Source organism: Canis lupus, chromosome 1, assembly GCF_048164855.1.
Source record: "Canis lupus baileyi chromosome 1, mCanLup2.hap1, whole genome shotgun sequence".
In the NCBI taxonomy this organism is placed as follows: Eukaryota; Metazoa; Chordata; class Mammalia; order Carnivora; family Canidae; genus Canis; species Canis lupus.
The window spans coordinates 35,949,125-35,963,191 of NC_132838.1; the positions used below are offsets into that span (position 1 = coordinate 35,949,125).

The following is a 14,067-nucleotide window of genomic DNA, read 5'->3' on the forward strand; positions in this document are numbered from 1 at the left end:
CAATCCATCTGTACTTGCAGACACAAGACACACACATACACAAAATCTAAAATGACGTCATTCAGATCTCACTCTCCTGCATAAGGTCTTTTCTTTTTAAAGGTGTTATTTATTTATTCATGAGAGACACAGAGAGAGAGAGGCAGAGACAAAGGCAGAGGGAGAAGCAGGCTCCCCACAAGGAACCCAGTGAGGAACTCCATCCCAGGACTCTAGGATCACAGCCTGAGCCAGAAGCAGACCCTCCACCACGGAGCCACCCAGGCATCCCTCCTGTATAAGGATTTACATTCCACTTGGGTTAGTAGAGGCTGTGGGCCCCTCCTCCCCCACTTACTTCTCTCTGTATCATCTTTACCCCACCCCCACACACACACTTGCTTTACTTCCCAACCCCTCTGGCTGCCTTTCCACAGCTCATCCTTTCTGCAGACTTTCCCCATCTGCCAGTCCCTCTGGTAATGGTAGCTTCTGTTCCCTCGGTACCTGTAATACCTCATCTTTTAGATCTGTACACAGGCCGCATCTTCAAAAAGGCCTCCCTTGGCCAGCCTAGCTATTGGACCCTCTTGTCCAGCTATTTCTTATTAGATCACCCTCTCTATATCCTTTAAAGGATGATACGCATGAGAAATGACTATTTTCTTTTTTCCATGTCTCTCTGCACCCATTTCTCTTGAACTCCCTGGAGTCTCCCTCTATCTCCTCACTCCAACATACCCAGCCTACAGAACAAATCTGTGGTGGGATGCTATTCTGAGAGAGAATGGAGCAGAAGATATTTCCAGAAGTTTTACTGTCTTTGTGTGTGTGTGTGTGTGTGTGTGTGTGTATGTGTGTGTGCAGGGTCACCTCGTCAAAGAATTAATGGTAATTTTTTTATTCCTCCCCCTTCTGAAAGTTCAATTTGTTTGGGAGTTATTTGCTTAAAAACAAACAAACCTGAAGTTGCCAAGTCCAAAAGACAGCCCCTATACCGACGTCTGTGTTTTGTTGTTTGTGTCTCCCCCACCCGCCATCTCCAGACAGCTGCAGATGAATCAAGAAGAGACAAAAGATAATTTTGTCTCCCTTCCAGAAGAGTAGACCTTTGTTTCCTGGGAGCCATATAATAGCATTTTGACATCTCTTGTTTTTATATGTGAGTACAAGGCCTTCAAACAAAGGAAGCTTCTTAGCACAGAACAACTCTAAGCAGGTCTGTTTTCTGAAAATTTTGGCCATTCAAGGAAATTTGGCCAGACTGTCCCTGAAACCAGGGATGCAAGCCCCCACAGACCCCGCAATTTAGACATATGGCTCCTAGCTGCTTCTGACCACAGTCACATAGCCCTTATTTACTGTTAAAGAAAACTCTAAAATTGCCTCAGGGTATAACATTGCCTCCCGAAAAGTCTGTGGGATGCTGTTCTGCCTCAGATAACAAACACAATGTGCCATGTGTGCAAGAAAATAATAATAATTTGCAGCATAATAATAGTCACAAGATGTAGAACTTTTGCTTTTGTGCTCTAGAGATGACATCGTTAATGCCATCTGCCTGGAATGTCCTGCAGCCCCAAGCCCCTAAAGGCAGAATGACCAGACCCCTGAAGCAGAACCACCACCTCACTACAGTCACACCAAATCCACACAGAGGGTCACCAGAAGGGACAAGATGGTCAGAAAGGAACTATTATAGCTGATCATTGATTTGCCTAATCAGTCAGCATGATCCAAGACCCTGAGGCCCTAATCCTGACTTTCCACCCTTTAAAGTGCTCTCCTTGCAAGCCATGGGGCACCTGGGACTTGAGCATTAGCTCCCATTCTTCTGGGTGGCATCACACCAGTAAACAGCCTGTCTTTCTCCACTGTAAAAGCTCAGTGTCAATTTTTCTTGGCTTGCTGCACATCAGGTGGCCAAGCTGTCATTTGGTATGGTCACAAATTTGGAGACCACAAAGGGAACTTGTCCCTAGTGGGGACTTCCACTTGTGATTAGTAGGCCCCCAACCCAGGATGGAATGCTAAGATCCAGCCTTGGGGCTCTGAGGACCAAATTACTCTGGAGTCAGGGTTGAAGCATTCAGTTAATCATGTATCTAGGACCCACGGAGCTTTGGGTCTTCGCTTTCAGTAGGAGAAACAAGGCACCAGGCTTCTTTTGACCTGGGAAGCCTTCTCCTGGTAAGTAACCCTGCTGCGTGATGACTGACACCAGGAGGAACTTTGCCTTTTACGTTTTGTTATAAACTTCTTTGGGGTTTATATGGTTTAGGGAGAACTTCCCCTCCTGGGCATATAAGGGAATAGCCTTTTCAGGGGTTATTCTGGTGTCTGGTTCTATTTTATCACTGTCTGTATTGTTTACAATGGGATGAAATAACCTATGTTCAATCGTTTATACTTTTGTATGAGAAAAGGATGACTCAGAAAAAATTGTAAATTGTACTCCAACAGCATGATGACAATAAAATGTTCGTGTTACTCATCCCAAAAAGAAAGGGGACAAAAAGGTGGAACTTGGAAATTGGGCCTTTAATGTCCTCTTCACGAGTATTAGTAAAACAAAGACTGGATTTTGTTTGCATCTTGTTTGTATATGTGTGTCTGTATATGTTATAAATGTGAGATATTTCTCTACCTCCAGATGGTATTACTATAATTAACCTGTAAAAGAGCTCTATTGAAGTGGTTTAAATTCAAGAATTTATGAGAATTGCGGGACACCTGGGTGGCTCAGCGGTTGAGCATCTGCCTTTGGCTCTGGGCGTGATCCTGGTCCAGGGATCGAGTCCTGCCTCAGGCTCCCTGTGAGGAGCCTGCTTCTCTCTATGCCTGTGTCTCTGCCTCTCTCTCTGTTTCTCTCATGAATAAATAAAATCTTTAAAAAGAAAAAGAACTTATGAGAATTGGACATTCTAAAGATCAGAAAGATAAAAGCTAATCCAAATGTTTTTCAAGTTCACATAAGCTGGAGAAATACTTGATACTAAAGCTAATTCAAGATTGTTGGTTTAATTAAAGTAGATATGTCTTTAAAGTTACCAGCATAAAAATTAAAATTTTTATTCTGCTTGGGTTTACTTAAGTCAAAGAAGTTAATTTGATCCTGTTACAAAATGTTATGTATCTATATATAAGCGTTTTATATAGAGAGAGATATATAAAATTTAAGAGAATGACCAATCTTACAAAGCTTCTATGGATAATCTAAGCATAGTTGTCAAGAGTAAGTAAATTAAATAGACATGAATGAGAAAAAAAGAGGGTTTTTAGATAAACTTTTAAATAACTTCCAAAATCTTTGATAACCTAAAACTTTAAGGCTTTTCTTTTTTAAAAACGATTTTTTATTTATTTATAAATAAAAAGGTAGACATTCAACTGCTGAACCACCCAGCCATCCCTAACTTTTCTAGGTTAAATGATAAATTGGGTTAAATTGGATATCTAGATCATTTCCAAATAAGACAAAATTAATTACTAAACATAGGTTTATCTACTTTTGGCTTCCCTTTACAGGGAAATTAAAGATATTTGGGTCTATTAGTAAACATATTTCATGATTCATTAAACGATTATACTCTAAAAGAACATATGTTTCTGGAAATTATAAGTATATTCATAGATTTGCCAACCTAAAGAATTTTGATGTAATAGTTCACAATTGCTCCCCAGTTAGTTTTTGTTGGAGACAGGTTTCTAAGAGTTAAAATTCTGGTAAAGTAATTGAGACTACTGGAAATGATAAGAGAAGCATCTCTTTATGCAGGGAAAATTAGAAATGTGTTTTTGGTAAGAAAAGTTGAAGAATGGGAATACATTTTTGTTGAAGGAAAAGAGTAATTTTGTCATAGAATGAAGCTTATTATTTAAGGAGGGAAAGCTCAGAGTGCCTGAGTGGCTCAGTTGATTGGGTGTCTGAGTCTTGATCAGCTTGGGTCACAATCTCGGAGTTGTGGGATCAAGCTCTGCATCAGGCTCTGCACTCAGCGTGGACTCTGCTTGGTGTCCTCTCTCTTGCTCTCCCTTTGCCTCTCCCACCACTTGTGTTGTCTCTCTCTCCCTCTCTCCCAAAATCTGTCTTAAAAACATATTTAAAAAATTAAAAACGAAGAGGGAAAACTCAAGACAAAATCTACATGTAAAAATAAAGTTGTAGAAAATTTGTGAAAAGGAATTTTATGATTGGTCAGAACTGAGTAAGATTGAACTGAATGAGTTTTAATGTCAAAAGTACACTGATATAAAACTGGAATTTAGTTTTTATTTCTGTTAAAATGACAAAGTTTTCTTAGATTATTGATCTATTCTTAATAAGAAATTATCAAAAAAGTTTTTCTTTATCGGCCCAGAAAAACAAAGGGTCTATGTTTTGTCTTTATTAGGTCTTGGATTACTTAAGAAAGCTGAATCTTCTCAATGTTAAAAAAGCTTAATTTTGCTAATTATGTAATCTTCCATATTTGCCCTTGGAATCTCTTGTTGCCACGTTGGTTATATAAATAACTATTGGGCAGCCACGGTGGCCCAGCGGTTTAGCACCACCTTCTACCCAGGGCGTGATCCTGGAGACCCAGGATCGAGTCCCATGTCAGGCTTCCTGCATGGAGCCTGCTTCTCCTTCTGCCTCTCTCTCTCTCTCTCTCTCTCTCTCTCTCTGTGTCTAATAAATAAATAAAAAATCTTTAAAAATAACTATTATATTTTGTAATGATCTGTAATCCTATTTAGGCATGTGCTTTAAAACCTTCTGATTCAAAAAAAAAAAAAAGAGTCACATGCTCTACCAACTGAGCCAGCTAGGTGCTCCAAAATTTTATAAACTTCCCCAAATTCAAATTCTAAATGAAGTCTTTTTGACTAATTGGGCTGATTTATTTGGTATGTTAAATTCCCTGGAGAACATTGTCAAACAAGTGATGATAAACTTAGTTATATTATATGGGTAAATACTGTAACTCCTAGAAGTATTTGAAATTCCTAAAGTTTTAATATGTCCTAATATAATATCACCATTTTTAATTCTAATTATTAAAATGTTATGTGTCATGGAAATAACCAGATTTTCTTATAAGTTGTGTTATAATGGATTCTCATCAGATCTTTAACCGTGGCCCTTCCTGAGTATTGTTACTTAGTCATTTTTTACTCTGAGGATCTTGCAAATATGTTTTGGCTTCAAAGAGATTCATTGAAAGGACTTTTGCCAAATACACATTTCTATACTTATAAGACCATAAAACTAAACTAAGAATTCATGGAACTAAAAAAATAAATAAATAAATAAAATAAAATAAAAAAGAATTCACGGAACTAATGGGAAAACTGCATTCAAACAGAATAAGAATTAATGACATGGGATTAAATGAATTGAGAAATATGATCATAGTTTTATGACTTGCTTAAAACATTGCTAGCTGTGCAACATTTGCTCTTCCAGATTTAAGGAAACCTTTTCTCTTAAGCTATGCATGACTCAGTAAAATATTCCTTTGTAAACAAGTATGAAACATTTATCTTTCCCTTGTTTGAACCCTCCTTTAATTCAGAAACTCTGAGTATTCTTTCTGTCATGGCAATCATAGTTATTTGCATAAATTCAATAAAAATCTGTTTCTCCTTGTAACAGGACACCATTAGAAACATTGGTTCTATTACCAAGGCTCTGACGTTGTATACCAGGGAAAAACCTAGCATGCCTGACTTCCTGTTTCTTCTATTTCCCTTGCTGCTATAACCTATAGGTTAGGAACCTCTGCTTAGCCTTGCACTTAGGCCTGTTAACCATAAAAGCAATCTTGTTTACAGCCAAGACTTGCAAAAACTGCTCTTTATCTGATACCTACCTCACCCAAGGAGATAAGGAAATAGCCAGAGCAGTCATCATCCCAATCCCTCAAGACTGAAGAATAATCATAACTCAGGGGGAATCAAAACTGTGTCCTTTGAGTTAATGAATTTGAAACTAGCAGAAAGTTTAAAGCTTGTTTTTCAGAGAATTGTTTCCCCCTAATGAGTTATTGTGTCTTTTCAGACCAGACAAACGAATCCACTGGCTGTCTCTGTAGAAACCTAGACTCAAGGTCAACTGGTATGGTCCAGGCTAGGAAAAGCAAAATTTATTGTTTGCCTATAACTGGGCTGGACCCTGAATTCTTCTGGTGTCCTTGAATATCTTGACTATCACTCTCCAAACTAAGGTTTCCAATTTTCTCCCATTCTTTGACTTGAACTAAACCTGCCCTATTCCCCGAAGCCCTGCAGACTGACGCTAGGTGAATTGAGGTGAACTTGAGGGAAATTGCCCTAACACCTCATGTCGATACAATCTTCCAGTCTGTTGCTGAATGGGCGATTCAGAAAGATCACAAGAGGCATTCAAAGTGCAGACCAGGACAGTCTGTCAGATTGCCACTGTCTGACCTCAATCCATCTCACATCCAAGGAATCTTCTTGGTTTAGACACTGGATTTCTAATTTGCTCCAAACATAAACCTGTATTTTTCTTTTGTTTCCATAGAAATATTTCTTATTAATTAATCTGACTGCTTGCATAATAGAGCCTAACTTTGAGAGTCCACCTACAGGATTGCCTCCTGAAATAAGACACCTGTTTGCCGAACTGACTACCCTCAAGACTACAGCTGGCTGGCGAGATACAGAACAGACTCCTACCTAAGGTCCAGCACAGAGCAGTGAAACCTTCTGGCTCTGAGGGAAGAATGCATCGTGTCTAAATGTGGTGTCTCTCTTGATCGGAGGTGGGCCCCCAAATACGGTGTGACAATAGGGTGGAAGCTGGTGGTGCAGGAGGTGAAGGGATTCACCTGAGGCAGAGCAAAGTTGGTAGATGTTACTGCAGCAGGGCAGTAGAGGAGAGGCCTCTGTAAGGAGGCAGCGGGTGGGGGATGTTTTTAAAGAGGGAAGGTGAGGTATGGTGACGTATGGAATTCTCACTTTTGGGGTAACAGTGCCTGTTTGTAAGTAGCACAATGGTCAGTTAGGGGCTGTAGATATTTTGAGGCGGGTCATCTGATGGGCCTGTCAGTATTCAGCCAGAGGGTCTCCATGGGCCTTTTGCCTTGATGAGTTTTCATCGCCAAGGCCTATTGTCTAAAAGCAGCCTCTACACAGTATGGATCTGTAATGTTTTCTTGGTCAAAATAAAGATTTCCCATCATTCTAATCAACCCTAGGCTTATCCATGTCTCAACAATGGGAAAATAAGAGGGATCTACTTATTAGAGAATTTAGTTATTCCTTTCTCTGTTCACAGTTCCATGGAAACCAGTCACTGAACTAACCCTCTTCAACATTTTTTTTTAATCAAACAAAGAGAGAATCATCACCAGATAGGGGTTAATTGCAGCAAATACTTATTTATTTATTTATTTATTTATTTTTATTTGAGAGAGAGCACGACGGGGGGGGAAAGGGGGGGAGCAGAGGGAGGGGACTCTGCACTCAGCACATGAGGCTTGATCTCACAACCCTGAGATCATGACCTAAGCCAAAATTAAGAGTCAGACCCTAAACCAGCTGAGCCACGCCAGTGCCCCATGAGGACAAATTTTGATATTCATTTAGGAGAACATTTTTGCCCTGGTGGGGAATAAGGGCTCATGAATACATGATCAAGAATCTTTCTATCACCTTGGTAATGTTAGCCAATGAAACTGCTCAAGCAAAACCAGCTCCACAAAAATCATTAATTAGACTTCTCGGCCCAGGTGATTCTGGTCTAGAGAATGGCCTTGGATTCTATTTTGGCAGAACAAGGATGGGTATGTAAGGTAATTAACTCCTCCTGCTGCATTTGCCTTCATTCATCAGCTGAGGTGTAAACCCACCTAGGCGAGATGAACAAATAAGCCACTTGCCTGCAACAGATTCCCACTGGAACCCTAGGAGCAAAATGGAATTGGTTTCTAGTCGGCTTTCCTGGTTACTCAAGGCATTGGATCAGTACTCTGAGAATTAACCAAAATGGGATTATCTATTTTGGCTGTTCTCTTTGTGATTGCTCTGCTCATAAAACTTGGCATGAGATGCTACCCAAAGGCTGCAAAAGCAGAAACTGACTTCATGGTTGTCCAAGGTACTGAGGTAAAGGCTAGGCACCAAAGAGCACTTCTTCTAGTTAGAGGAGCAACACTTTCATTCCTGTGACCCCAACCTTTGCCCCTATACAGCAGGGAGGAGCTGAAGTGGTCCTCCTTCCTATCCCTGAAGATGGAGGAGTGGTCAAAGGCAAGGGGACCTGTAAGCAGGGGTGCAAGTCCCCACAGACCCCACAGTTTAGGCTCCTAGCTGCTTCTGACCACATCACATAGTCTTTAGTTTCTGTTTTGTTTTGTTTTGTTTTCTCCAAGAAACCCTTTAAAATTGCCTCAGGAAATAACATAACATTGCCTCCCAAAACATCTGGGATGCCTGAGATATCAAATGCAACATGCCATGTTTTCAAGAAAGTAATAATAATAATTTGCAGTGTAGTAATTATTATGAGATGTAGAATTTTTGTCTTTGGACACTGCAGAGATGACATCGCTAATGCCATCTGCCCAGAATGTCCTGCAGCTCCAGGCCCCTAACGGCAGAACGACCAGACCTCTGAAGCAGAACCATCACCTCACTATAGTCACACAAATCCAGACCGAGGGTCACCAGAAGGGACAAGATGATAAGAAAGGAACTATTATAGCTGACCATTGATTATGCCTAATGAATCAGCATGATCCAAGACCCTGAGGCCCTTATCCTGACTTTTCACACATTAAAACCCTCATCTTGCAAGCAGTCAGTCGAGGCAGTTGGGACTTGAGCATTAGCTCCCATTCTTCTGGGTGGCATCACGCCAATAAACAGCCTGTCCTTCTCCACTGTAAAAGCTCAGTGTCAATTTTTATTGGCTTGCTGCACATCAGGTGGCCAAGCTGTCATTTGGTTTGGTTAAATCCCCTTAAAGGGAAGGAAAGGGGAGACAACATGGGGGGGATTTTTTTTTCCTTTTCTTTTTTCCTGAGGTATAATTTAATCACAATAAATGTCCCTCTTTTGTGGTATATTACTCTATGACTTTTGACAAATACAGCTGTACAATCACTGTTATAATCCAGACATAGAATAGTTCTATTAGCCAAAAAGTCATCCCCTCTCCCTCTGCCCAGCCACTGGCACTTGCTGCTCTCTTTCCTGTCCCTATAGTTTTGCCTTTTCCAGAATAACATTGAAGTGGAATAATTCTCCAAGAAGTCATTGGAGTCGGGCCTCTTTTACTTAAGTACTATATGGATCTACTTATTTGGGTTGTTTTCAGTTTTTGGAGATTATGAATGAAGCTGTTATAAACACTTGCTTTCAGTTTTGTATGAACATGAGTTTTCATTTCCCTTGGGTAAATACTTACGAGTGGGGTTGTTGAGTCACAGTAAGTGTACATTTCACCCTCTAAGAAACTGCCACACTGGTTTCCAAAGCAGCTGTGGCATTTTGTATTTCTACCAACAAACTGAGTTTAGTGTTTTGAGGGTTGAATTGAGGAGGACCCAATCGCCAGGTGTGTTGGACACCTCTAACCCCAACTGGGAATGGGGTTGAGACTTTTGATATCTGAGTGATGGGTACTGTAGCACCCCTCTAACAGTCTCTGGGGAGTCAGGACATAGAAGGGATGACTTCTGTGTTGACTGAGTGTCATGCGCACACCATGCTGATGTCTGGGAGTCTAGGTAAAGGACACTATAGCAGACCTTAGCTACCACAGGACAGTCCCTTCCTATCTCTTCTTAAAGCCAAAAGTACTAAAATTATCGTTTGATTCTATGAGAAGGAAGGAATCCTAGAAAGTGTCTTCGGGGCCACCTTTGCAGGTGGGGCTGAGCTGCATATGAATGTAGAAATAAAGAAATATGAGGCATATCCCACTTGTCTGACAGCATTGTATTGAGTTCCCAGTACCTGTTTATGCCAGTGGTTACACTCAGCACTTGTACATTATTTCAAATCCTGAAAAAACTCAACAAATTAAGTATCTATATTACTTAGGTATCAAATTTGGGTATCAAAATTGAAGTAAAAGATAATAACTCTGATCATGTTGCAACACTGCTTAAATGCTTTGATGACCTTCTTTGTTTAATGTCCCACCATTTCCTCACCCTCTTCCAGGGCCCAGCCAGACTCCTGTCCCCCTACTTCTCTCTTCAGTTGCTGAGCCTGGGTGCCTGAACGTGGTATTCCCTCTGCCATGCTTTCCCTGCCTCTTTCTCTATGTCACCTCCACTCTGTTTTTTAGGACCTCCTTCTCTCCCTTGACGTCTTTCCTGACTCATACAAGAGGGTCAAGAATTGCCTCCTTTGTTTCATTACTATAGTCTGTACACCTTTGTCTCCTTAGCTGTTAGTCTGAGATTGGAGAGATTTCTTTACCTCCGTGCCTAGCACAGAGTCTAGACAGTAGGACAGAGTAGCTGTAAATGTCCAGCACCAGAAAGGGAGAAAGGGAGGAAGGAAAAAGGGAAGACGGGGAAAGGAGGAAGATGCTTACTTTTGCAGCCTAGTAGAGCACAGAGAGATGGTAGTTTGGAATCAAAGCTACGAACCAGCTTTGGGCTCTCTCATAAAACAATTTCATCTTCACTTTTAAAACAAATACAAATAAAAATTCTCATAGAGCCATCAAATCTCAGATCAGAAGAAACCCTACAGGTCCTGAAAACTAGTTTCTTTTTTTTTTTTCTCTTTTTTAGTGCAACCTTCAATGCAGGTCTGCATTCACATATTATGGTCCTTTATCTTCATTTTTTGTTGCTGTTGTTACCAAGCTCTGTTTAGTACCTGGATTCCTTGCTTTTCTGTTATTTCATTTTGATTGTGTATCATCCATTCTGATCTATGACACTTCTTTTTCCAATTATTACTTTGATCCCCCTTTCTTTACTCATAACGATTTTATCTGCCTATATTAAGGAAATAATATTGTCTGTGAAAGACATTCATTTCTGATGCAATGTATCTGGGAAGGATATTTTCTAAGAAAAATTTAATCATATTGTGTGCATTTTTATATAGAAATTCTCATAAATGGAAATTTGTATATATATGAAGGGCAGGGGCAGACAGCATAATAAAATTACAATTATAAAAGTAATCTGGGGCACCTGCATGGCTCAGCAGGTTGAGCTTCCAACTCCTGATTTTGGCTCAAGTTGTGATCTCAGGGTCATGAGACTGAGCCCCAAGTCGGTTCTGAGCTGGGTGGGGAGTTTGCTTGAAATTATTTCCCTCGCCTTCTGCCCCTCCCCCACTCACATGTGCTTGTTCTCTCTTTAGAATAAATAAATAAGTCTTAAAAAAAAAAAAAAGATTCCGAGTTACAAGGGGATTGGTATTGACTTCAAGAAATGTCTTCAGGGAGGGGCACCTGGGTGGCTCAGTCGGTGGCGCATCCAACTCAGGTCAGGATCTCAGAATGATGAGGTCCAGCTGAGTCAGGCTCCACGCTCCTCCCTCCTGATGCTCTCCTCTCTTAAACAAACAAACAAACAAACAGAAAGAAGGAAATGCCTTTAATCTGAGCAGCACAACTCTTGGGTACCACTCATAAAAACTACCATGCTATGAAATATCAATGATTTGCAAAATATCCTTCAGCTCCCTAGCATGTTTAATTTAGAAAATAGCAGTACCTTTCACTATGTAGTAAATGAATGAAAAGACCTCCTTCCAGTAGCACCTGGTTAGCTCGGTTCGTTTTGTTAAGCATCTGACTCTTCTTGACCTCAGCTCAGGTTTCCATCTCAGTCAGGTTCTTGAGTTCAAGCCCTGCATTGGGCTCCACAATGTGGAGCCTACTTTAAAAAACAAAAACAAAAACAAAAAAACCTCCTTTGTAAGTGAACTATAATAGACAGTTGTGCCTTTAGGAGAGGTTCACCTGGCCCAGTGAGGGAGGAGGAAGACACGAGCCTTGAAGTACATGCATTCCATACCACCTCCATGTACTCCTCTTGAAAGCTGGGTGTTCTAAGCTCTAATGGGCAGATCAAAGTAGTCGATAAATTTTCATTGTGTCTTTTATAATCTTATACAAATCATGATTTTAAAGAAAATGGTAAAACAGATTATATTTTTAGTGTGTTAAATCATGTTACAACATTCTATATAATTAAAAGTAATTCCTTTTACATATTCAGTTTTTAAAAATATTTTATTTATTTGTTAATGAGAGACACACACAGAGAGGGAGGCAGAGACACAGGCAGAGTGAGAAGCAGGCTCCCTGGAAGGAGCAGGATGCAGGACTTGACCTTGGGATCCCGAGATCATGCCCTGAGCCAAAGGCAGATCCTCAACTGCTCAACTGCTGAGCTACCCAGGCATCCCACATCTTCAGTTTTTCTCTCTATCCTTTTAGAAATGATATTTAGTGAAAATAGCCAAACAAACTAATAGCACTTAGAAGTATTTTGCTTTGAAATATGGAACTGTCTCTCTTTTTATCAAATAGCTTACATTTATTAAGTGCTGGGCAAAATACTGTCTTAAGTGCCAAGGGAATATTGCTAGGAAAACAAATCTTATGGCAGGAGTGAGACAGGATTAAAAAAACATAAATAAACAAACCCCAAAATAAATATGATGTCTGTTTTATGATTGCACATAATGGTATTTGAAAAGTGAGTCCTACTCCACTTCTTGTTCACCTTTCCAGGCTCAAAACCTAGGCTCCTCATAGACTTCCTATTCCGCAGCTATATGTTACAGTGTCCTGAGAGTGTCTTCCTCAAGCATCTATCTCCTTGTAGGTGTCCTCTCCTGGGGTGCCTTTGCATCTCAGAAAACACTTCCTCTGGGAAGCCTTCCTGGATCCTTCACACCAGGCAGGTTAGGTGCTTGCTCCTTTGGGTTTCCAAGCACCTTCCACTTATATCTCAATTTTGTCACTTGCCACTTTGCCTGGTAATTATTTGTTAATGTTTGTCTCCCCAGATAGATTTCATTCATTGATTCCATTTATTCATTCAACACACAGCATCTGGGAGAACAAGGACCAGTCTTGGCACTTCCCGCCCTGAGGTAGCTCACAGGGAGTAAGGGAGACAGATTAGTTCCCCGACACCTACAATCCTGTGTGAAAAGCAACATAACAGAGATACCCATGGGGCATCCTGACACTATCCACAAGGGGCAGTTGCCTGACCTGGAGGTTGGGAGGTTTTGGGAAAGATTCACAGATGGGGGAACACTTGATGTGAAGCTTGAAGAATGAATGATGGTTGGTCAGTTGGGGAAGGTAGGGAATGGTACTGTAGGCAGAGGAAATGGGTGTGAGGGGTGTGCCGTGAGAAGATGACCAGGGAGCCATAAATAGATGAGCAACCCCAGAGCAGGTACGTGTAATGGCAAGGAAAGAGTGCGGGGCATGGTAGAGAAGCGCTAATACGCCACGCTGAGGAGTATGCACTTGAATGTGTGTCACGGATGCTCGTTTGGAAGGGACGTTAAGGGAGGAAAGGCAAAATCAATGGGTGTTTGGGAAAGATCATTTTAGGAATGAGAGAAGGGTGGAGTGGAAGGAGGTGAGCCTGGGGCAGAAGCCCTCCCTTGAGGAGGAAACAGAAGATGAGTCTCAACCTGGAGAAGTGGCAGTGGAAGAGCAGGGAGCAAACATTCTGGAGTGAGTTGTTTTAGATAGAGAATAGAGAGAACACGTTTGTGGAGGAGTCGGAGGAGGAGCTCAGCTCCGGGAATGTCGACTGCCAAGCATTCAAGAAACATTGAGAAGAGCAGCCTGGTAGGCAGCAGGACTGGGATCTGGAGACCAGGAGAGAGGGCTGGGCTGGGGATAGAGACCTGCAAGGTCAGAGCTGAAGCGGGATTTCCTGGGAACACATGTCAAATGTGAAGAAAAAGGATAACTGCTGGGGGGCGTCAGTAAGAACAGGTGCAAAGAGAGATCCTGGGAAGAGAGTGATGAGGAGGCAGTGTGGACGAACACCGGGACAGGGCGGAATGTCCCAGAAATCAGGGAAGCAGAGTCCGGAAAGGGGACAAGTGGTCAAGAGTGCCAATAGC

The 14,067-nt window shown here is 41.2% G+C and overlaps 1 long non-coding RNA gene across 1 annotated transcript; it reads left to right on the forward strand.

Moving 5' to 3' along the window:
- The first annotated feature begins 1,491 nt into the window (after positions 1-1,491).
- Positions 1,492-7,178, forward strand: LOC140633545 (uncharacterized). The gene is made up of 2 exons (XR_012031128.1): positions 1,492-2,169; positions 6,576-7,178. It is a non-coding gene; the product is annotated as an uncharacterized lncRNA (long non-coding RNA).
- The last annotated feature ends 6,889 nt before the right edge of the window (positions 7,179-14,067 follow it).